The 24,717-nt window shown below is 41.8% G+C and overlaps 1 protein-coding gene across 4 annotated transcripts in view; it reads left to right on the top strand.

Annotated features, from left to right (window-relative positions):
* The window catches only part of RAB27B (RAB27B, member RAS oncogene family), a 118,947-nt gene that overhangs the window by 62,266 nt on the left and 31,964 nt on the right, over positions 1 to 24,717 (top strand). Inside the window, exon 1 of one of the 4 annotated variants that reach the window (XM_026666353.2) lies at positions 13,477 to 13,694. The exons of 1 other annotated variant lie outside the window; for it this stretch is intronic. The gene's annotated coding sequence lies outside the window, so the exon portion shown is untranslated. Of the gene's footprint in view, positions 1 to 13,476; positions 13,766 to 13,799; positions 13,842 to 24,717 lie in introns of those variants that run through there. 2 more of the 4 variants (XM_087958627.1, XM_087958626.1) reach the window with 2 other exon arrangements.

Here is a 24,717-nt window from a genome sequence, read left to right as displayed (position 1 = left end):
GTTAGACAGATCAAGAATTTCTAAACAGAAGGCAAAGCAAAAAAAACACCTTATTACATTCTTGGCAGGACTAGACTTCCTGTCTCAGGAACGTCTCTGGAGTTTTTTTCCCCCCTCCTTTGATTTTGTGGAGTGACCATTCAAAGTTACAATGGCACTGAAAAAAGTGACTTATGACCATGTTTCACACTTACGACTGTTGCAGCATCCCCACAATCATGAGAGGCCAGGCGAGGAGATGCATGCCTTGATGTGAGTGATGTTGAGTTGACCACGCCCAGCCAGTCACATGACCATCAAGCCATGCCCACCAACTAAGCCATGCCCAAAGAACCGGTTGTTAAAAAATTTGAATCCCACCCCTGGTCTACATGTGTTGATGACTAGAGAGAATCATGAAAGGACTGTGACCAAATGAATAAGGCAGATAACTGCTGCCATCTTCTTATCTCCCAGACACAGATTATACTTGTTGCTGATAACCGGAGGATGGGAAAGAGCTGGGAGAGAATGGATCAGATATCTTCATGAAAAGAAAATATGTCTTAAATTGTGAGAGGAGGTTGAAATTGACTAAGATCCAGGGAGGAAAAAAAGTATTATTGCACTCAAAACAAAAAGGTGGGAAGAGGGATCCATACCAACTTTTCAAGATTTTTCCTATAGTCATATCCTGCCTCAGCCTCCTCCCCTTCTCCGGAGTGGTGTTGACAGGATCCAGGCATGGGATATATTCAGCTCTGCTTGGCTGTAGACTGAATAGAAAAACTGAAGACACCACCCCTCTGGGCTACCGTCTCCATTTCTTTTATTCAGTTGTGGCTGAACTAGGCTGCTTTTTTGATAGCTCCTCTGTTTTTTTTAATAAATAGAGGGACACTGTCAGGTTAAATTTCCTTGGATGTATGTTTCACCAACAGTCCTAAAGGGACTTGAGGCACGAGAGGATCTAGTTTGCCTTCATGCTTCCTTCACACAGGAAAAAGAGGAAAACGTTCGGAAAGGCTGCAAAGTGAAGGAACCGACCGTCAGCTGGTTAGCGCCTCCTCCCCTTCTGTTTCCAAGGCCAACTCTATCTCTTGGGAATAGCAGGAGACTACCTTGAATTCTTCTTTGAGTACAGGTAGTCCTTGACTTAACAACCACAATTGGGACTGAAACAACTGTCGCTAAGCGATGCAGTTATTATGTAAGTCATGCCCAATTTACAATCCTTTTGCCACAGTCCTTAAGTGAATTAAACAGCTGTTAAGCAAATCCAGCTTTCCCCCATTGACTTTTCTTGTTGGAAGCCCTCGGGCAAGGCTGCAAATGGTGATCACATGACCTCAGGTTCCTGCAGCCATTGCAAATGCATGGCAATTTCCAAGCACCCAACTTCATTTGCAATTACCTTTTGAGGCTTTCCCTCCTTATAGAGGGTGTCAATGATGTCTCTCTGCACAACTGTCAGGTCAGCAGTCTTTCCCATGATTGTGATTCCTACTGAACCTGACTGAGAGACCATTTAAAGGCTCAGCTGTTATGGCTTCATTAGCTGATTAGAGTGGGACACTTTGAGCCCAGAATATTGAACCTTTTCACAATATTCCAATTTTCTGAGATTGTGGATTTGGGGTTTTCATGAGCTGTAAGCCATAATCATCTCAATTATGACACGGCTTGAACTACCTTGCTTTGCATGTAATGGGTCTATCTCATATATTAGGTTCACCTTTTAAGTTGCATTACTGAAATAAATGAACTTTTGCATGATATTCTAATTTTTTGAGTTTCACTTGTATACTGAAACCATGGGAATGATTTAGAGTTGGTTTTCCTTTAAGCAGTGCCAATATGATGTACTCAGTGCTGATTTGCTTGGGTTCATTAGTTGGAACTTTGACATCCTTTTTCTCTTCAGCATTTTGGATGGCTCTGTATCTTATCTAAAATTTATTTATTTTATTTATTTATTTGATTTGCCAATTGTTTACAAGATAATAAGTATAAGTGTATACATAGTTGTGAATACATGAAATGGGTACATATAAGAAAAATAAAAGAATAAGAGAAACAATAGGACAGGGACGGTAGGCACGTTGGTGCGCTTATGCACGCCCCCTACAGACCTCTTAGGAAAGGGGTGAGGTCAATAGTAGACAGTCTAAGGTTAAAGTTTTTGGGGTTTGGGGAAGAGACTACAGAGTCGGGTAGAGTATTCCAGACATTGACCACTCTATTGCTGAAGTCGTATTTCCTGCAATCAAGTTTGGTGCGGTTAACTTTGAGTTTGTATCTATTGTGTGCTCTTGTGTTGTTATGGTTGAAGCTGAAGTATTCATTGACAGGTGAATTTGGGAAAACTTAGCTTAATCTACTTTACAAACTTGTTTGGGGGGATAAAATGGGATGCATGTGGAAAAAACCATCTCTCATTTCAATGTTTTTGGAAGAAATATATGGCAAAAGTTGTTATTAGTACTTATTTACATTTTTCTGTCTACGGAATTCAAAGGCTTTGTTTAACTCTGTTGTTTCTACTTCATTAACAAGAAAAATTGATTTGCAGTTGAGCTTTTTCATAAAGAATTAGAAAATTAATCTCCAATAATTTAAATATCAATAGAAGTGCTGCTTTATCAGCAATTCAAGTAAAGAACTGAAGTATATCTTTAAACCTTTAAACCTGAATGGATATTTAATTGGCATTTTCCATCTTTTGCATTCTTTCCTACCAGTTGCTAAATTGTTTATTCCATTTCCACCATCTGCCTCAAAATTGAAACATTCAGATATTTGCAATTTCAACCTTGAAATGATTTCATCTACTACTTTAAGGGGGGTGGGAAAATATACAAATAGGAACAGAAGGATGATAAACATTGCCTACAAACAGCCCCAGTGTGGGAAGCAGAGTGTTGATGAGGTATTGCTCTCTTTAAAAAACCGAGCCGGGCTGGAACTAAAATGGAGATGCCCACAAAAACTTGGTTCTTGTTTGTAATATTTGGCTGATTGTGAGTACTAATGAGTCAGAAGTGCTGAAGATTCCGGTTTATTGTGCACAAGCAGTGTGCTGATACGAGGTGTGATTGCATTAATGGACGTAGTAAAATTAACAGACAGATTAAACCTACTTGGTACTTTTGAATTGCTCAGCCAAAGTCTGAATCCAGGTTCCAAAGCTAGGTTCCGATTCTTTCGTTGTTAAAAAAGGGAAAAGCCAGAATTTAGCTTCGTATGTTGCAACACGTTTTTGCTTCTAGTTCCAGGTTAATTAAAATATACATTGAATGACTGAATGAATAATTACATGGAGTTAACTAGAAATTGAACTGGTTTAAAGTGAGTTAAAGGTATAAAGGTTTAAAGATATACTTCTGATTTCTTCACTGCAACATCAGAAATAGAGAGGTGAAGCAGAGCAGGCCTAGACACCTAACATTACATTGGAGGACAGGTAGTCCTCAACTTATGACCACAATGGGGACTAGTATTTCTGTTGCTAAGCAAGGTTGTTGTTAAGTGAGTCACACCCAATTTTATGACCTTGCTTGCTCCAGTTGTTAAACAAATTCCTGCAGTCCTTCGGTGGCTCAGGTGGTCGTTAAGCAAAGCTGACTTCTTCCCCCATTGACTTTGCTTATCAAAAACCATCTGAGAAGGTCACAAATGGCGACCACGTGACCCTGGGACACTGCAACAGTTATAAACATATGCTGATTGCCAAGTGCCTGAATTTTTATCATGTGACCGTGGGGATGCTGCAATGGCCTTCCGTGTGAGGACCAATTGTAAGGCACTTTCTTGTGTGTCATTGTAACCTCAAAAGCTCACTAATGGAATGATTGTATGTATCATCTTCTACTTCCAAAGGTGTGATGACCCAGGGTGGGATACAAAACACACACAGTCACAAAAACCCAGTGAGACCCCTTTTATTCCTTCATTTTGCTTCCAAGCTCCAAATATCCTTGACAGAAGACAAAAAACTCCCACACAAACAGTTACAAGAAGGAGGAAAAAAAGCAACACAAACCAGGCAAGAGAAGGGCTGGAGGACGTCCGTAGATAACAGAACACACACTGGGAAGGATGCCAAACTTAGAAAGAAACCATAAACTAGAGATAATTCCACACTTTGTTTCCAGGGTTCACCTGTACACATGTCCGTCCTCCTATTCAGTTATCACAGCTGCAGCCCATGAAGAGGATCAAAGCCCTCTCCTACCGAATAGAGCATGTCTCTCCTTTATCCTCTCCTCCCTGCATGCCCTAGGATGGAGAGGGGATGGGCCTGGTTCCTCCTCTGACTGCCCAGCTGGCCTCTGTCCTTCCTCAGCCTCCTCCACAACCTCCAGAGCCACACTTCCACTTCCTGTCGGCTGTTCCTCCTCTGCCTCAGAGTCAGTCTCTACCAGGGGCATGACAAAAGGTTCACATCAGTTCAAACAGAGAGAATCTCCTTCTTCAGACTATAATGACTTTTTCTGTCCAGTTCTAGAACAATTTTGGCTTTGAGAACTAGCTAGAATTATCTCTTATTGATCATCCGCTCTTGTTAAGGTTCTCCATTGAGTCAATGGGAGAATCCAGGTTGGGGAGTCTCTAGCCTCGTTGCTCTACAGACTGAGTTGAATTCTGAGGACACGCCTCCCTGGCAATGGGGCCCAGTTTTTCAACTCAGTCTCAGCTCATTCAGACATCCCTTAAGGGCTCTGAATAATGGGATTTTAGAAATACTATACTACTCCCTGGATTTTCCTATCGTTTTGGAATTGTGGAAATGTTTGACAGCTGTCCGACTTCATCAGCTCAGCCGCTTTTTGCTTTTCTGCGCTCCTTTCATGCCCCTTTCTTTTTCTGTTTATTTATTGTTTTACTGTTTGGTGAGGATTTTGGAAGGACTGTGGACCCAGAGGGTCCTGGATAGCCTGTGTTGATTTTTTGCATGTTACTTCAAAAGCTTGTCTTGATATCAGGACCTGCAGTCTAGAAATATCCAGGTGATCCCCTCTCTCACTTTTTTTGTTACATATTTAGACCTCTCAGCTGCCTATTTAGCTCTGTATATAAACATGTGACATTTCTGAAAATACTGCTTGGAAGTGCAGGTGGTACCCTCCAAAGTACAACTCAAACTTTCTTTTTTCCCTCAGAGATACACAGCTACATTTCTGAATATCATTTATGCTGAAGTGTTCCCTTCCTTCTCCCAGAGACTGCCGTATTTGTTTCAGTAACTGAGCCAAAGAAAATACCAATTTTATTAATTTATTATTTTATTATTTTCTTTTATTAGTTTTTTTTAATCTATTATGTTTTTAATATTACTGTAAGCTGCCTTCAGTCACCATGTGTGAATAGGCAGCAATATACATTTTCTAATAATAATAATAATAAAATATCCTTTTTCCCCATTCCTCTCTCAATTCCAAATGTCTAGAAATCAATTATGATTTCTATAGGTTCAAATCTAATCTGTATATTAATTTAAAGCCCCTACACTTCTCTAGCTCTCCAGCTTTACCGCCAACTAAATAATAAACCTTATGTGGTCACCAGTTCTTCTTTCATAAATTCCTTTTTTTTTTTTTTCCTGCTACCCCTTTCCCTTCCCCATTAGAAATGGCTATCTGGACACCTAGCATCTCAGATGAGAATTAAAGAAGAAAAAGCTTATTTTAAAGTCTGCTGCCAATCTTAGTACTTGTGCCTTGATAGAACATGTGATGAGATGACAGCAGTCAGTTTGCATAAAATGTGAGCAGTTTATGACTAACCTCTTGACTGAACATGATGAGCTTGTTCATTATGTAAAACGTAGAATTCTAGCATCTCGATAGGATATGGAATTGTATCCTTGGTGATGTGTTGACAGGTAGGACAAGCTTGCTTGCTATACTTCGCAAAATGTGACCATTTTGTCACCCTGTAGTACAAGCACACTACAGTCAATCAGCTTGACTTTGTTAGCATGTACTATCCTGCAAATATTTTTGTTTTAATTGTCTCATCTATTTCAAAACACTTTCTCACAAAGGTTCATAAGGCAGTTGCAATCATGCTATCCTGAGGATTAATACAAATGGCAAAAAACGTATCTCCTTGTTTAGATCACCGTAAACAACCGAATAAAGACACAATTGGGAATGAAATGACATGACTATTATCATCATTATTCTTGCGATGAATCCTGATCATGTAATCCTGGTTATTTATCTGCTTTCCAGATGCATTCACATTTTACCTTCCCTACTCATTGGTCAACATGGACATTGTTCATATCACTCAGGAATTATGGAACTAGAAAGCTGGTAGACACCAAAATATGGAAAATGTCTAGTTTTCTTCTTCTTTACTTCCTCTTTTACTTCTTCGGGTGTTGAGGGAAATCCAACTTCTGGTTCTTGCTCTTCTGGCAATTCTGTAGTGTGCCTTTGATGTTGTTTCTTCATTTTCTTCTGGGTATGCCTCATGTTCTTTAACTTTCTGTTTTTGCATATGCCTGGTACAATATGGAACCCCAAGACATCCTCTCCAGGTGAACCAACTACTTTATCTGCTATTTTTGTCTGTAGTTTAAGATTGGTTCGATGCCAATTATTTCTCTTATGGTCTCATAACTGATTTTATTTCTTCTGGTCATTCTAGCAGCTTTCCTCAAACATCCAATTAACTTTATAGTTAGTATCCATGTTTGGCAGTGGTAACACAGGCTGGGATGAATATGCTTTGTATGATATTCTTCTTTGGGCTGATAAGTACTGTCTTATGTTGACTAACCACAATTGACCCTAAAATTGCTGCTGTTAAGTGAGACATTCGTTAAATGAGCTTTGCCCCATTTTATGACAGTTCTTGCCACAGTTGTTAAATGAATCACTGCAGTTGATAAGATAGTAACATGGTTGTTAAGTGAATCTGGCTTCTCCATTGATTTTGCTTGTCATAAGGTTGCAAAAGGGAATCACACGACCCTGGGATATCGCAACAGTCATAAGCATGAACCAGTTGCCAAGTATCTGAATTTTGATCACATGACCATGGGGATGCTACAAAGGGCGTAAGTGTGAAAAACGGTGATAAGTTACATTTTTAAGTGCCGTTGTAACAGTGAAGGGTCACTGAGTGACCTGTTGTAAGTCAAGGTCTACCTATGCTTGGTTTGCCTTACTACTTTGTATGTTGATCTCTTCGTCCATTTTACCATGTTTGGTGAATGTTGTTCCCAGATACTTGATGTGATTAACTGGGTGTGGCACAAAGGCAACACAGTCAAATAAGCAATAAGAGTCCCTTTAATATCTCCAACTTTGCCCCCAATGTCCAGGTTACCTTTGGCTGGAGAAAAACTCTCCCAGGAACAGCCTTTAACTGTGGAAAATTCAGTCCAAAACAAGGTACACACAAACTGTAACTTAAAATCCAAACAAATAAATATTTTACCTGCCAGCTCCCCATAGCAGCTACTTTTAAATCCTGATGTTCACTATAGCCATTGTAGCTAATATCCGTGTATGGATTTGGTATTTTTCAGAAGCTCCTTTTCTTCATTGAGACAGTAATGTTATTTGGGGCTTGGGATGTCATAGAGAGATTTTTTTGAAGATAGATAGCTTCTCTTTTTTTTAATAAGGCAACTTCAAGTCATCCCATGAAAGTAATTAAAGAGAGATACAGGAAACTGAAAAAAAAGTTCTATCTTCATAAAATGTAGAATTATATGCCTTGAAATGGTTATCATTAACTCAGATATCCTTAAAAGAAAGCAAAAGAAATTGATAAGGGATAATAAACTTATCAATGGCAACTAATCAAGACAGCTATTTCCAATATATCAGAAAGGAGAAAGATTGCTATACTCCCACAGGAAGAGCCCATAATCTAATTCTTTTCAGGTAGGATGGCTGGCTAAAATGATGGAATTTTCTGAATCACAAACAGTCATATATAATTCCAGAATCTGCCTGTTTCAAAATGTTTCTGAGCCAAATGTTGCCTCCAAATACCTAGAGTTATCGAAAACATTTTTAATCCTACATTTTTGCTATAAAGTAACCACAGGACTCGAAACAGAAGTTACAGTTTGAGCTGCAAGATAGAAGCTTGTGAAAAGAGCAGATAATGGGTCCTTCTTGTTGTTATTGTTATTAAATTTATTTGACACCCATCTCTCCACAAGGTCTTTTACAACTCTTTACAATTTTACAACTTCTTTACAAATGCCACATTTGCTTTGTGACCGCTGTGTTTGTTTAACAACCCGCTACAAAAATCATGAAATTGGGTCTGATCACACGATGATCTGTTTTATGTGACTTATGATTGTAATTGTGTCCCCCAATAAACTCAGGGACTTTACTTTATTGTCATTTCACTTCGTACAACGAAATCAAGCACCATCTTCAGTGCACATCATGACCATGAAAACAAACACAAACACACATCCTTCACACTCCAGACATTTAAGCGCAAACCCCCAACACCACACCAACACTGCACCATACAGCAGAATTCAAAAGAGCTACTGCCCTGGGATAGAAGCTGTTTTTCAGCCTATTTGTCCTTGTTTTTATTATCCTGTACCGTCTGCCAGATGATAATAGTTCAAAAAAAGGGTTCCCAGGATGAGATGGATCTTTGAGAATGTTTTGAACTTTCTTAAGGCAGCAGGAGCTATAAAGCTCTTCCAAAGAGGGGAGAGGGCAACCCATGATCCTCTGGGCAATGACGTTAACCCTCTGGAGTGCTGTCCTGTCTGCCACTGTGCAATTGGCAAACCATACAGAGGTGCAGTAAGTTAAGATACTCTCTATGGTGCAGCGGTAGAAGGTCACCATCAGTTTTTCATTCAGTTGTTGTTTTCTGAGAAGTCTCAGGTAGTATAATATCTGCTGGGCCCTTTTGACCAGGGCTGCAGTGTGAGCACCCCAGGTTGGGTCCTCTTTTAGGGTAACACCCAGAAACTTAAAACTGGCCCCTTGCTCCACTCGATCTCCATTGATAAGCAAGGGCTGGATGTCTGATCTGTTCTTTCTCTAGTCCACTATAAGCTCCTTGGTCTTATTGGTGTTGAGGACCAAGTCTCAAAGCAACGTGCCCTCATCCAATAGGCAGACCTCCCCGCGTGTCCCACCCCTGTTTTCATCTTAATTTACATAGTATTAGTAGACTATGTGTACAAGAAAAATTTCCAACAATTTGTGCCTATGAACAGTACTTTTTTATATAGTTAGAAACAAAAGACAAAAACACCAGGCAAGGAAACATGTCTCCTTACAAAGCACACTGAAATCTAAGAAATTGAATGAAGCTTTGCAGCAAGTTATCACTTGTATTTTCAGTCCACAAACAACAACAGAAAGAGGCTTTTAGTAGTGTAAAGAGAAATTTTCCAAGGGTGTTTTTTAAAAAATTATTTAAATTTGTTCATTTAATTTTTTCTACTTAAAGCCCACTCAGAGCAGAATGTTCGATACATCATCATCAAAATGGTTCAGTGATACAAGTTGCAAAGGTGCTTTTTTTTCCAAGAGGCAACTGGACTTTCTGGGTTGTTTTTTTCTTTGAAGATGTTTTGCTTCTCATCCAAGAAGCTTCTTCAGTTCTGAGCTGAAAACCCCCCCCCCCAGAAAGTCCAGTAGCCTCTTGAAAAAAAGCGCCTTTGAGACAACCATGACCTGGAGGACTGAAAATCTCCACAGACATTTTGCAAATTAGGTGCTGTGCTACTGCACAGAATATCCTACCCAGCACTGGCAGCTTCAGCCATCCCAAGCGCAGATCTCTTTGCAATCAGATAATAAAATGTTGGAAGAAATTTTCCTGAGTTTGTTCCTTTATGAACCTTTTATGCTTAATTTCCCTTTGAAGCTCCTGCAGCTTGATGGGTTTATTTGTGTGCCTCTAGTTAAAGTGATTGTCCTGGATCTTGGAACCTGTCTTCCTGCCTTAATGGGTTAATCCTGTCCTAGGACTTTTGTCTTTTCTATCCTGGGAATTAATCTTGTCAGGGGCGGAGGAAAAAGGGAGTTTTGGTTTACCTTGGAGTGTTTATTTTTAGCTTGATTCCCCTTATCTTCATGGCTCTACTTAACTATTTCTGTGGTCAGCTTTTGTTTTTAACAGCTGTTAGCAGGCTGCTCTGAGTTTTTTCTTTCAGCTGGTGATTCTTGGTTTTCTTAAAGGGGAAAGGGCTGGCTTGAGTTTCTTGGTACTCTTTTCTGAGGTTTCTGGTGCTGTGAGGTTTCTGGCATTATCCTTTTGGGGTATACCTCACACAACAATCAGTTAAAATATTATGTTATGTGGCACAAACAGGAGCTTAATCCATGGAGTATTTTTTTCCAGAGCACCTGAGGGCAGGACTAGAAGCTTGTCAGAGGGAGATTCAACCTGGAACTAAGCAGAAATTTCCTAACAGTGAGAACATTTAAACAATGGAATAGGTTGCCTCCCAGAATTGTAAGTGCTCCATCGCTGGAGGTTTTCAAGGAGAGACTGCACAGCCAGACAAAAGATTAAATTGTTTACTACTCAGGAGCCAAAAAATGAAAAAGGAGCGGTATTGTTTTCATTGCCAGGAAGGATATAATAAAGACAATCTAGTCAATGGCTGAATGATACCAATTAGGTGGGAAATATTATTTCTTTTATTTGTTTATATCCCACTTTTATTATTTTTACAAACAACTCAAGGTGACAAACACATCCTATATAACTCCCCACTCCTTCTCCCCCAACAACAACCCTGTGAGGTGGGCTGGGCTGAGAGTAAGTGACTGGCCCAAAGTCAACTAGCTGGCTTTCATGTTAAGGAGGGACTTGAATTCACTGCCATGGCTGAGGTGGATTAGAACTCACTGTTTCCTGGTGACTGGCCCAAAGTTACCTAGCCAGCTTTAGTGCCTAAGATGGAAGTAGAATGGAAGTAGAATACCTGTGTTCAGAGTCCCAAAGTCACCCAGCTTAGCTTTCATGGCTAAAGCAGAATTAGAACTCACTCTCTTGCTTTCTAGCCTGGTACCTTAATCACTACACTAAAAATATTCCCTTTATTTATTTTATAATAATCTTTCTGTGCATAACCTTTTCTATATGGGTAATAACTGCACGCTTCTATACTACTCTACATATCCTGTTACTGATTCTTCTAGTTGAAGATAGATTTGGGACCTCTGCATAAATGAACTTCACCCTACAGTTATATGGAAGCCAAATTTGGACTGTTCCACATTCATCAAGTCAGAAAATATTTATCCATATTTAAAGGTCAGATTGGCTGCATTCATTCAGGTCTTAAAATTTGCTAGTCACTCAACAATGAATTGAACTGACTAAATATCCAGAGACTCAGCTTTATCAAGTCATATAACTGCAAAAAAAACCAACATATTTTTTTCCCCACAAATAGTAACCTGCTTCAGATCCTGCCACGCAACATGGGAAGGTCAGGGACTCAAAGTGAGTCATGAAAAGAAAATTTGGCACAGAGCCTGCATGTATTTCCTTATCCGTCTTCTACATCAGTAAATACTTTGTGTGGCCTGATTGCCTGAAGAGCTGGTTTGGGTTTTATCTTAGCTGTTTTGGTAGGAGATGTAGCCAACATTAAGTGTGTGTGTGTGTGTGTGTGTATGCATGTGTGAGTAAATACATTAATTAAAGTGACACCTTTATCAAATACAATATAAACCGGTCTGCTAAGACAAGGAATCTGAAGAGATCCGTGGCCTTCATGATAGCTCTTTCTTCCATTTGGGAGCCTTAAAAAGAATCTTCAGCCAACCTTCCAAAGGAACCGCACAACTCGTCTCTCAAGACCTGGTCACTTTTATTTTTACAGGTAGTCCTCGACTTACGACCACAACTGAGCCCAGAATTTGTGTTGCTAAGGGAGAAATTTGTTCAGTGAGTTTTGCCCCGTTTTATGATTTCCCTTGCCCCGTTCGTTAAGGGAAATCGCTGCAGTCGTTAACTTAGTAAGACGGTTGTTAAACGAATCTGGCTTTGCCCATTTGACTTGGCTCGTCCCAACGTCCCAAAAGAGGATCGCATGCCCCCCCTCCACCGGGGCACTGTCATAAATATGAACCCGTGGTCAAGCATCTGAAAGTAAATCACGGTGACCAATGGGTAGCAAGTCTGAAAAAGGGTCACAACCAAGTGACCCTTTTTTTTCCAGTGCTGTTGTTCGAAGTTATGAACACTGATGTAAGTCAGGGACTACCGTGTTTTTCATAAAATAAGGCCGGGTCTTATATATTTTTGAGCCCCGAAAAAACGGCTAGGCCGTCTTTTCGGGGTGACTTAATTCCCCCTTGCATCCTCATCTAGAGCGCCCTGCGGCAGCCTCGCCATCAGCCGCTCCTAACGGGTGATCATGGCGAAGCAGAGAGCTCCCTACTCCCACCAAACACCTTTCCTGCAGACCCAAGACCTTTGGCACCCGCCGCTGTTGGTTTCCCTTCTGCCCATTCCGCTGCCACATTTGGAGCTGCCGCTTCCTGTTTGAGTGCCGCTGCCATTTGGAGTGCCGCTGCCATTTGGAGCACCGCCGTCATGTTTGGAGCTGCCGCTTCCGTGTTTGGAGTGCCGCTGCCATTTGGAGCACTGCCATCATGTTTGGAGCTGCCACTTCCGCGTTTGGAGCTGCCGCCGTGTTTGGAGTGGCGGCATCGCTCCAAATGGCGGTGGTGCTCCAAACAGTGGCAGTGCTCCAAACGCGGAAGTGGCAGCTCCAAACGCGGCGGTGGCATGGGCAGAAGGGAAATCAACAGCAGCGGGAGCTGAAGGTCTTGGGTCTGCCGCAGGAGTAGGGAGCTCTCCGTGCTCTGCCATGATCGCCCATTAGGAGCAGCTGGTGGCAAGGAATTGTTGCCCACGGGGCGCTCCTAACGGCAAGTCCCCCCGCCCTTCCCCCCATTTTGCATGTTTTAAAATAGGTTTAAATTTGGGAGGGAGGGGCTTAATTTCATTTTATGCCTAGAAAACATGCTGGGTCTTCCTATTGGGGGAGGTCGTATTGTGGGAGAAACACGGTACCTTTACCATGGAAAGCAATCAGTCTGCCACCCAAGGAACAAGGAAGTTGGTGCAAGCGGAGGGGGGGCGCAGTGGTTAGAGTGCAGTACTGCAGGCTACCTCTGCTGACTGACTGCAATTTGGCGGTTCAAATCTCACCAGGCTCAAGGCTGACCTAGCCTTCCATCCTTCCGAGGTGGTTGTAAAATCCAGACCCAGATGGTTGAGGGGCAACAGGCTGACTCTGCAAAGCCTCTTAAGAGAGAGTGCTGTAAAAACATTGTGAAGCGGTATATAAAGTCTGAAGTGCTATTGCTAAGGTTTCACAGCGCCCTTGAGTCCTCGCTCTCTTTTTCCCGGGCTACCTTCCGCCGCACCTGTCCTGGCCGGCGATCGGGAGGGAGGGAAGGAACGCCTTTTTTCCTCCCGTCGGCCTGTAGAGGCAGCAGCTTCCCCGAGCCGAGGGCGGTGCCAAGTTAGAAGCCGACTGACTTTTTCGGCACTCTAAGCCGCCCAAATCTCCCCGGTGTGTGTGTGTGTGTGTGTGTGTTTCCCCCCCCTTCCTTCACAACCGCCCCATCCCCGTTTCCAAAAAGGTGGCCGGGGGAGGTGCCGGGAAAGGCGGAAGGAAAGTACTTGGCAAGCGGGCATCCGAGCCAAAGAAGGAACAAGGCTTCCCCACGCCGGTAAGTTTTCCTCAAGATCGAGAGTCGGGCTTTATTGGGTTCCGAAACGGGACAAGGCCGGGAGTCAATGGGTCGGCACCTTCGCTGCAGGAGCGAAATCGGGATCTCTTCCAGGGTTGCAAGGCCGAGGAACTGAAATGCAGCGAGGTTTGGCGTTGCGTGAGATTTGTGCGCCGTATTATATATAGCAGGCTGTGCATCGAAAAGTTTTTTCGAAGGCAGGTTTTTTTGTTTTTTAATTGATTTTACTTTTTGCAGAAAAACACAACTCTCTTTTTTGTGGCTCCGTGGGGGTTTGCCTGTCATACAAACCCTCAAGGGTTTAGAGTGGGGTTTTTGCCCCCCCCCCTCCTTGTAGCCTGTTGCTACATTTTAAGGAGGAACTTTAAAACATCAGAAACCGTCGCGGGCGCGAAAAGCGCGCCTGCTGCTCTTCAATTCCTGGGAGAAATGATTTTTTTAGCCGTTTCTAAAGTCACTCCGAATTCTCCCACCATTCCCGTTAGGAAGTATAGCTCTGTCGTATTCTACTCTTTTAGCGTTAGGGCTGTTGATTTTGAAGATAGTGATCTCTGCTGATGTGTACAGGAAGTGTTGTGGTTACTTTAAAGAAATGAGCCCCAACTACGGAATCCTGTTTTAGACAAAGGTGAGGTAGGTTGTAATCCCTGTTTATGCTGTTTTGGAAGCCCTGCAAATCCTGGCTTAAGTCTGAATAAGGCGTACAATATAGTTGCACCTGTTGGGGTTTCCTCCCACGGTGGGTGATGGATATTACCAAGAGCCACCCTGGCTTGTTGTATCTTTTATGAGCCAGGATAGTAATTGTTAATGATGTGTGTACAGTTTGTAGATGCACTTTTGAACACTGTTCTAGCACAGTGCCTGAATGAGTGAAGGCACTGCCCTCAGGAAAACTATAAGAAGGCACAGGTTTTTGCCTTAAAAGTGCATATGCTGATTGACCTGCCTGGATGGGAATGTAAAACTAGTTACCACAATTGAATAGAAAATGCAATATATTGGCATAACAGTTAAGTCATCAATGGGCACTTTCAATCTGTTGATTTAATTCTTTGGACATTTTTCAGCTGTTGTCACAGAAAGTGTGTCCACCTTAGAAAAGAATAAGGCTTTCCCCTGAGTAAATCAGCATAGTATTATACGCATGACATACTTACGGTACTTCAGTTTATGTTTCAATGCCTCAAAATGAAATTGTTTCTTTATTACTACAAACTGGTGGATTTCAGTAACTTATATATTAAGGCATTTACAGTTATAGAGAAGTTCCCACACTAAGTTGCCATTTGCTTTTATAAAGTCTGTTCAACAAGCTGTAGTGGCTGGGCTTAGCCACCAAGTATGATTTACAAATATTATGTAGTAGGTTTACATGATGCAGCCCTTAGTCAACCACTTAGTGCAGAGGGGGAAATCTACCTCCTCAAAGGTAATTGCCACGGAATTAGTTCTTAGTATTGTAGAAAGTTTCTTGAAGACTTGCCAAGATTAATCCTAAAACAATTCAACTAGGACAAAATGTCCTGGTTTTACCATTTTGAACTGAAAAGCAACCTAGAAACTTAAGGGGCATGGCAGGGAGTAGAGATGGGCAGCAAGGATGTCAGAAAAGTCAAAATGGCTGCTAGGACTACACAGTACATCTTTTTATTAAATCTCCATATTTTTAATCAGCTAGCTTCACTGATGATTGCTTATATCCTGATTTCATTTTCATCGTTTTTACTTTCAAGTTGCCCAAATAGATTTTTATAGCAACCTAAAGGAAATTAATGTTGTGGTTTTATATGTCAAAATGTTCTAAGTTGCATCATTACTGAGGTTGCTGAATCTTGGCCATTGTGCACGTATGGTTTGGTGACTTTTGCTTTTCTTTATGAGAAGTCACTTCTTCAGGGATAGTTGGGTGAATGAAACAGCACAAGACACCCTTTTTAAAATACAAGCTCTATCATGAGAAAGACAAGCTGGCATCGTTTCAACAATTTCAACCGCTGCATTTTTTTTTTTCATCTTTGCTCTTCTTTTGTGTGCATTAAGTTGGGCTTAACGCCTTTGAACGCACCACCACATCCCGATTTTCTTGCAGATGAATTTGGGGCAGTAAATGGCTAGCCACATTTCATTTTGATGGAACTCTTCTATCGATTTTGCTGTGATTCAAGCCTTGCTATTAATCCTCTCAAGGGAGATTGTTCTGAATTTCAGGATATTGACCTATTTTTAAAAAGTTTCACTACATGAGCCATTGACCACAGGTGAGGTTATCAAAACTGTTCTCCACTGAACCTTGAAATATCAAAGAATTACAACCCCCCCTTTTTTTTCTGCTGTTATGCAGAAGTTTGGGGATCAATTGATGCTCTTGAAGAAAGACTTCAAGTAAAATCCTAAATAAATTCCTGTACAGTCTCGTCCTATGCCTGGCTACTCATAATTTTTGTCTCTTTTATATGTTTTTCTGTTATTGTTTTTATTCTTTAAGGAGAATAATTTTCAATTCAGAATTGTGTTCTTTTGGGGTAAATATGAGTCTATGATGTATTGAAGTTACAGTCTCGCATGCAGATGAGTGCTTTGGATTAAAAAATAATAATAATCCAGAGTTTACATGGGTGTGTGCTCAGCCCTTTCAAGCAGCCAAATTTTATTCCCCTGGGCACATACAGCTGCCATGTGATCCTGGGAAAAGCCATATTTGGTCTGAAGTGTCCTTAATAAGACCACGTGCTTCCATTCAAGCTCCAAATTCCGTCTTGCCCTTCAAAGCTGAAACAGTGCACAATCCTAGGAAATATCTCATGCTGGACTTAGTGTGACAATAATCTTTTATTTCATGCTATGTCTGGGTGCTTCCTTGCTTCCAAATTTCTGTTTCTCTTGGAGAATTCTCCCTTGAGCAGCTTTTGGGTGACACCATGTGACAGAGAGAAGGAGTTCAACAATTAACTTCTCCTATTTTGAGACACACAAGAGAGTTTTAATTTACTAAGGCAAACTTCACTTAATGGAATGTGGCCTTCCACTCAACTATTTCTTTTTCAGATGTATGTGTGTGTGTGTGTGTGTGTATGTATATGTATATGTATGTATATGTGTGTGTGTGTGTGTGTGTGTGTGTATGTATGTATATGTATATATATATATATATATATATATATATATATATATATATATATATATATATGTGTGTGTGTGTGTGTGTTATATATATATATATATGTATATATATATATATGTGTATATATATATGTGTGTGTATCTTTGCCTCCTGGTATTTTCCGTCATTGGTAGTTCTTTTAAAGTTTAGCTTTCAGCAGAATCTCATCTGCCATCATCAGGCTTCTGTATTTTTCAAAGTTGCATTTTGCTTGTTCACATTGATTCAGTTGGTAACTGTACAACTTGTGTTACTTCACAACTTGTGTTATTTTATTATTTTATTTAAATCCTGCCTTTGTACAAATTACTCATATCAAGGCGGTGAACATATCCAACACTTCCTCTTATATTCCCCATAACAGCAACCCTATGAGGTGGGTTGAACTAAGAGAATGACTGGTCCCAGGTTACCCATCTGGATTTCATGCCTATGACAGGAGTAGAACTCACAATCTCCTTGGTCCAAAGTCACCCAGCTGGCTTTCCATGCCTAAGGTAGAACTAAAATTCATGGTCTCCTGATTTCTAGCCTGGTGTCTTTACGACTAGATCAAACTGGTTCAGTTTCTTACTCCCAAATAAATGTGTTCAGTGGTGTAACACAATGAACGGATTAGACCAGGGCTGTCAAACTCCCGGCCGGTGGGCTGGATGCATCACTGCCTGGTTTAGCGAAGGGGGAAAAAGTCCTGATATGTCATATGATGCCGCCGGGACGAGGTGAGTTTGACACCCCTGGATTAGACTCAGCTAAAAAAAATTGTGCCAAATGGTGCCCTCCATAATCTGGGGTAGCCCGCTCTAGATTATGAAGGACAAATTTGAGTCTAATATGTACTATGCAATTTGTAGGTAGTAGCCATACTCTTTCACCTCACTACCTCCTGATATAACTGATCATGCAGTTACAAATATTGGGAATTTAGAAATGATTTCAGAAAAAACAAAGATCTTCTCATGTGAACCATCATGTATGGTTAGACCTATGACTTCCGTTGCTTCGTCTCACTTCTACTGCACCTGGTCATTTATGGCTGTTGTGTCTGTACTTCTTTTCAGAGTCAAGGCTATGGTCCGGTGGTGGGATTCAATTTTTTTTACTACCAGTTCTGTGGATGTGGCTTGGTGGGCGTGGCAGAGGAAGGATATTGCAAAATCTCCATTCCCTCCCCACCCCACAAACCTGCTTTCCATCTCTGTCCTCCTGTCCAGGGCAACAAAAGAAGACCCAGCTGACCAGCTGGGACTCGGGAGACAGAGAATAGATGGGGGCAGGGCCAGTCAGAGGTGATCTTTGCTGGTTCTCCGAACTACTCAAAATTTCTGCTAGCTGTTCTCCAGAACTGGTCAGAACCTGCTGAATACCACCTCTGCTATGGTCAGAGAAGAATGACCCATGTAGCAGCATGAAACTGAGACACGTCAAGAGATAGCAGAGAAGGACAAAGAAGGAAGGAACACACTGTACAAATTAATGGTCATCCAAGCCAGGTCTGTTTCTCTTCCTGGGCTAGTTACCATAGCAAAGGATGAAAGGCAGCTGATAGGGATTAGGGATGGGAACACAACCCTGTGATTGTGACCTCTGAAAAAGTTGATTTTAATCGAAGTTGAAAATGCAACAGCGTGAGAAAAATGTAGCTAACTATGTAAAATCTTTTATCTGTTTGTGCAGAGTTCAGTGAATACGATTTTTTCTTAGCAACAGTTAAGTTGCTATGGGTGCTATTTGATAATTGAACACCATTCTCCCATTTAAATAGTAAAGATAAGGCATCGCTGCTTATTAAAAGTTTATCAACTTTCATTATTATTTCCATGTTGTGTAAGCAAGAAATTCACGGCTGTAAAATAGCTTTTATGAGAGGAAAATATAATTCTCCATGTTTCCCCTCCCAATATATTTATTATGGAATGTTGCATGACTGGCACTCTCTACTTTTGTTTGTAAAATAGGCCTCTCACAACCGGTTCTGCCTTTCTGGTAAATAAAATGTGTGTGTCTGTATGTGTTATAAATAAAAATAGTACAACCTCCTAGCTCTGTGGTATACAGATGATTAGATGATTCAGACTTTTCTTCTGTCCTTAGGAGACAAATCAATCTCACAAGAGATAAACAAAATCACACTATTTTAAAACAAAGGTTAATATAAATATTTATAAAATATTTTTAAAAATTAACTCTAGGTGTTAAAACATAAACTTTCAAAGGTAACAGTGGGTGGATTTCAGATCTATTCAGATCACAGTAAAACAGTTGGTTAAAGATCTGTGGAGATTCTCAGTCATCCAGGTATAATGGCTGTCCCAAAGGTGCTTTTTCAAGAGGCAACTGGACTTTCTGGGATTTTTTTTTTGAAGACATTTTGCTTCTCATCCAAGAAGCTTCTTCAGCTTTGACTGGATGATGGGGGATGGAGAGATTTATACTTCTTGCAGACAGCTGGTCATTTGCATCCTTTTAGTGAGTCATGAAGGCCACCTGGAGGTTATATCTGTGTCATCAGGGTCACCTGAGTGGTGCAAATGGGGGAGGAGCCTTCTTGGAACTGTTGAAAGATCTGTGTTGTAAACTGGAGATAGATGATGTCATATCCAACCCCTCTGTTGAAAGAGGGCTGTTCAATTTTGACAAATTTTGTCAAAGAGGCCATCTATGACCAAATGAAGGTTATCTCCTCTCTCCTCTCCTCTTCTCTCTCTACTCATCTTTGTCCTGTCCTCTCCTGTCCTCTCTTCCTTGTCATCTCTTCTCCTCTCTTCCCTGTCATCTCCTCTCCTCATCTTTGTTCTTTCCTGTCCTCTCTCTCCTCTCTTCATCTTTGTCCTGTCCTCTCCTCCCTCTCCTCTCCTCTCCTCTCCTCCCCTCTCCTCTCCTCTTTGTTCTTTCCTGTCCTCTCTCTCCTCTCTTCATCTTTGTCCTGTCCTCTCCTCCCTCTCCTCTCCTCCCCTCTCCTCTCCTCTTTGTTCTTTCCTGTCCTCTCTCTCTCTCTTCATCTTTGTCCTGTCCTCTCCTCCCTCTCCTCTCCTCCCTCTCCTCTCCTCTCCTCCTTTCCTCCTCCTCTCCTCTCTTCATCTCCTCATCTCTTCTCCTCTTCCCTTCCTCCTCTCCTCCCTCTCCTCTCTTCTCCTCATCTTTGTTCTTTCCTGTCCTCTCTCTCCTCCTTCTCTTTGTCCTGTCCCTCTCCCTCTCCTCTCCTCTCTCCTCATCTTCGTCCTGTCCTGTCCTGTCCTCAACTTTGTCCTGCCCTGTCATCTCTTCTCCTCTCTTCCCTGTCATTTCCTCTTCTTTCCTCTCTTCTCCTCTGCCTACATTATTTAGAAGGGTGTGAACTCACAGGGGTATAATGGCAAGTGTAATAGAAGTGTGTATCTCCATCCCACCAAGACTGAGTATAGTTTTCCTACTTGCCAGTGCAGCCACCTGTACATCTGATGCAAGGTTTGAATCCAAACTGTTTTCTTAAACTGTTCAGAGCAGCGGTTGCCAATCAGTGGGCTGTAAGAAAATTTTGGTGGGCTGCAGATAAATGTCACCCCCAGAGCACCTCCACAAAGCAATTAATCCAGGCTGCATGGGAACACAAGGCTGCGCAGCCCACATGCCCGTGGGAACCCTCCCCGCTCACTCACTCCTTTACCCAGCAAACCTGACTGCTAAATTGCTATTTTTCCTTTTTCCGACCATCATCTATTCTGCTGTGCCGGGAGATTTAGATTAGCTAGGAACCAGGAAATGGTTGGATTTCTTGCTTTCTAGCTAGTCTTTAGCTCTTCGGCTCTGCTTTTAAGCACAGCCGAACCTCCCTTAAGACTGAAGCTTCTATTATTCAGTGCAGACTCAGGGCAAGCAAATTTGAGACACTAAGCTAGCTGATGGCAGATAGATCACTGAATGATTCTGTGAGCAACTCAATCTGCCTGCCTGCTTGCTTTGCCTGATTTTGGGTAAAAGTTGCTCTTTTTTAAATAAAAAAAATTCAATATTTACATGCATGGTGTGTTGTGAGTTAATTTTATGAGTTTGCTTTCAAGCAAATTTTATGTGACAGACTGAGCTAGCCAATGGCAGATAGGTAGATTTCTGAATGAATCTGTGATTCTGTGAGCAACTCAATCTGCCTGCCTGCTTTGCCTGATTTTGGGTAAAAGTTGCTCTTTTTTTATAAAAAAATAAATATTTATATAAATATTTATAATATTTACATACAAACCATGCCCAGCCAGTCACACGACCACCAAGCCACACCCACAAATTAGGCCATGCCCACAGAACCGGTTAGTGGTCCCTGGGATTTAAAATTATGAGTTTGGTGGTCCCTGAGTTCCAAAAGGTTGGTGACCCCTGGTTCAGAGGAAGGTTAAATGAGGCCATTTTTAATCCCTAAATCTGGAGCCTCTCTTCATAAAATGTCTGGTTACTATGATCTGGTTCAGTTTATTGTTTTCACCCAATACATCATTGCCTTCGGGCATCTATGTGGCACCTGCACAATGTCTCCTGTTGTGACATTAATTGTATAAATGCAATTAATATGCAAGTTTGAGGAACTATCCCAGCTCTAGCAAATATCTATCCTTTGAATCTGCTAGTGCATCTCAAGATAACGTCTACATGTGGACCGGTGAGAGCTTATTTTGAGAAGCAAGAAGTAGTTCCAGGAAAGAGAGACTTATCATAATCAAGACTTAAACACAGGGGTGGGATTCTACCAGTTCGCACCTAAGCAGTTCGGAGAACCAGTGACTTCCTGTCTCAGGAACTTCTCTGGCGTTTTTTTCCCCTCCTTTGCTGGTACTTTGCTTGTGTGGAGTGACCATTCAAAGTTACAATGGCACTGAAAAAAGTGACTTATGACCATTTTTCACACTTACGACTGTTGCAGCATCCCCACAGTTACGAGAGGCCAGGTGAGGAGATGCGTGCCTCGATGTGAGTGATGTTGAGTTGGCCACGCCCAGCCAATAACATGACCACCAAGCCATGTCCACCCAGTCACATGACCACCAAGCCACGCCCACCAACTAAGCCACGCCCACAGAACTGGTTGTTAAAAAATTTGAATCCCACTCCTGCTTAAACACTTAATTTCTTTTTACACTTTCATGTTACAAGAGCTGCTGTTGCTTTGCATGAATGTATACGATAATTTGATCCATACAGTTACTATCAAGTCTCCTTTGGTTGTCAGAGTTCTTAGAGTCATTTCAAAGTGACATGTTCATGGCAGGAGGGTTGTTTTAGTATAAATCATATTAATAAAATTAAATGGAGGAGTATGTTTTGTTTTAACTGCATATTCCTTGTGGTTGCAAATATATTCTGGTGTATATTGACTTTACTCATTTTGTATAACGTTAAGTGGTTTTTTTGTATGCGTGTGACTTTGAGTCAGGGTTTTTTAAGCAATATTCCAGAAGTGGTTTGCCACTGCTTGCTTCCAAGGGCTGAGAGAGAGTGACTGGCCCCAAATCACTGACTGGCTTTGTGCCTAAGTCAGGACTCGAACTCAGGGTCTCCTGGTTTCTACCTTGGCACCTTAACCACCACACCAAATTGGCCCTTGCTATTTGGTAAATGTTGTTTAGTATTGATTTTTTTAAAAATATTACTGTGGTTAGGGACACATAAATAAACATGTTTGCTTGTCGTGTAAGTTAAAGGTATCAACAAATGGGGGAGAGTCTACATTTTATATAAGAAAAAGGATCCCAACTTTTCCATGGTTAGAAGCGACACAAGACCTGAAATCTGCAGAGGGTGGGGGTATGTTTTTGAAGTGGATAGATTTTATAACTTTCCTTTTGTTTTTCTGACTAACTGGGAAAGTCTCAGGGAAGGGTGTGGTGGGTTTTTTTGGTGCATTTAGGAGGCACTTGTTGCAAAACAAGATACCTTGGAGAGGAAAGTAATATTGGTGATTCTCTTGCCATATCTTGCTGAGCAATCTGTTTTTTAGAGATTGTCTCCCTGCAGGGCTCACTTATCATTTCACAGTCAGCTGGAGGAAGAAAACTGCTTTAAAGCTACAGGCTGATGCAGAAACACAGAGGCAAGAGGAAAGGGCCTGATCCTTCCTCTTTAAGAACTTCTTGGATGTACAGGTGGTCCTCGACTTACAACAGTTCATTTAGGGAGAGTTTGAAGTTACAGTGGCAGTGGGAAAAAAAAAGACTGTTGCAGTATGGTCACATGATTTAAGATTCAGACCCTTGGCAATTGACTCCTATTTGTGACGGCTGCAGCGTCCTGTGAACAGGTTTTGTGACCTGACAGGCAAAGTCAATGGGGAAGCCAGGTTCACTTAATAATCACGTTACTAATTGAACAACTGCGGTGATTCACTTAACAACGGTGGCAGGAAAGATGGCAAAAGCCACTTAACAACTGAGCAACAGAGATTTTTTTGCCTCAATGGTGATTACAGCAGAATGCGTTGAGGGTTACCTCTGGGTTTGGCCCCTGCCCGACAGTGGAGTAGATTGGTTGCAAGTCTGGTAGAAGATGCCTTATCTTCTGCTTGTTGGATTCTTTGGCTCCAACTTACTGCTTCAATTGAATCAAGTTTCCCTAGAAAGGAAAAAAAAAATCTCCTAGGATTTAATGTGGTTCTAGTCTAGAAGCACACCCAGCTCAGCTGAGATCTGCCATGATTATACTGTGCCTACAAAGGAGCAGCATTTTACTTCGTTGCTCAGCTTGTGTCCTGCGTTATGTTCATGCTGCACTATCCTTTTGTCTATAACAATAATCCAATGAAATAGCTGGGCTGAGAGAGAGCCTCTGGCCCAAAATCACTCAGGGAGTTCCCCAACTGAGTATAGACCAGAGGTGGTATTCAGCAGGTTCTGACCAGTTCTGGAGAACCGGTAGCGGAAATCTTGAGTAGTTCGGAGAACCGGCAAATCCCACCTCTAACTGGCCCCGCCCCCATCTCTTCTCCGCCTCCTGAGTCCCAGCTGATTGGCTGGGCCTTCTTTGGTTGCCCTGCACAGGAGAACGGAGCTGGAAAGCTGGTTAGTGGGGTTGGGAGGGAATGGGGATTTTGCAGTATCCTTCCCCTGCCACGCCCACCAAGCCACACCCACAGAACCGGTAGTAAAAAAAAATTTGAATCCCACCACTGGTATAAACCTTCTCTCTTGTCACCTGGTTGCCCCAGTGCCAGCACTTTACCATGATGCTGGTATATGGTGACATTGGACAAGTTCTGCCTCCTGGAAAATCTTTTCAAGTAATAGAAATTCAAGACATGCCAAGACCAAAGAACCTATTCTTTAGTGCATCCTCACATTCTCTACACAAATATGTGAGAAGTAGGTTCTAGGTAGCACAACTTGCTGCGGGACAAGAGTTACACAAATATCAAAGAAATGGTGGAATAGAATCATTAAAGGAAGGATGCAAAAGGGAGGAACAAAATTAAATGTGAATGACAAAAATTTAAATAATTGTTAAATTATTTTAAGTACCGTATTGCGGCGTATAAGATGACTTTTTGCCCTGAAAAACATGCCTCCAAGTGGGGGTCGTCTTATACGCCGGGAGGACTCCGACTCCCACTTCGAGCTTGAGTTGCAGCCGGGAGGGAGGCTGGGGGAGCGGTGTGTGTGTGTGTGTGTGTGTGTGTGTGGCGGGTGTCACTCGCCACGCGCTCGCAACCTTTCCCCCTCTTCCTTCCTTAGCGGTGTGGGGAGGAGAGGATTCAAGATCCTCACGTGCGGCGTACTTTTTCTTTTTTTCTTTTTGCACGCAGGTTTTGCATGCGGGCGGCTGTAGGTTAAGGATGGGGAGCCCCGGTGGGTTATCAGGTTTTACGGTGCTTCCAACATG

Source organism: Notechis scutatus, chromosome 2 (assembly GCF_049901735.1).
Source record: "Notechis scutatus isolate UNSWTSFEM ecotype Mainland chromosome 2, rNotScu1.2, whole genome shotgun sequence".
NCBI classification, from domain to species: Eukaryota; Metazoa; Chordata; class Lepidosauria; order Squamata; family Elapidae; genus Notechis; species Notechis scutatus.
This window is presented reverse-complemented; position numbering and strand designations above follow the sequence as displayed.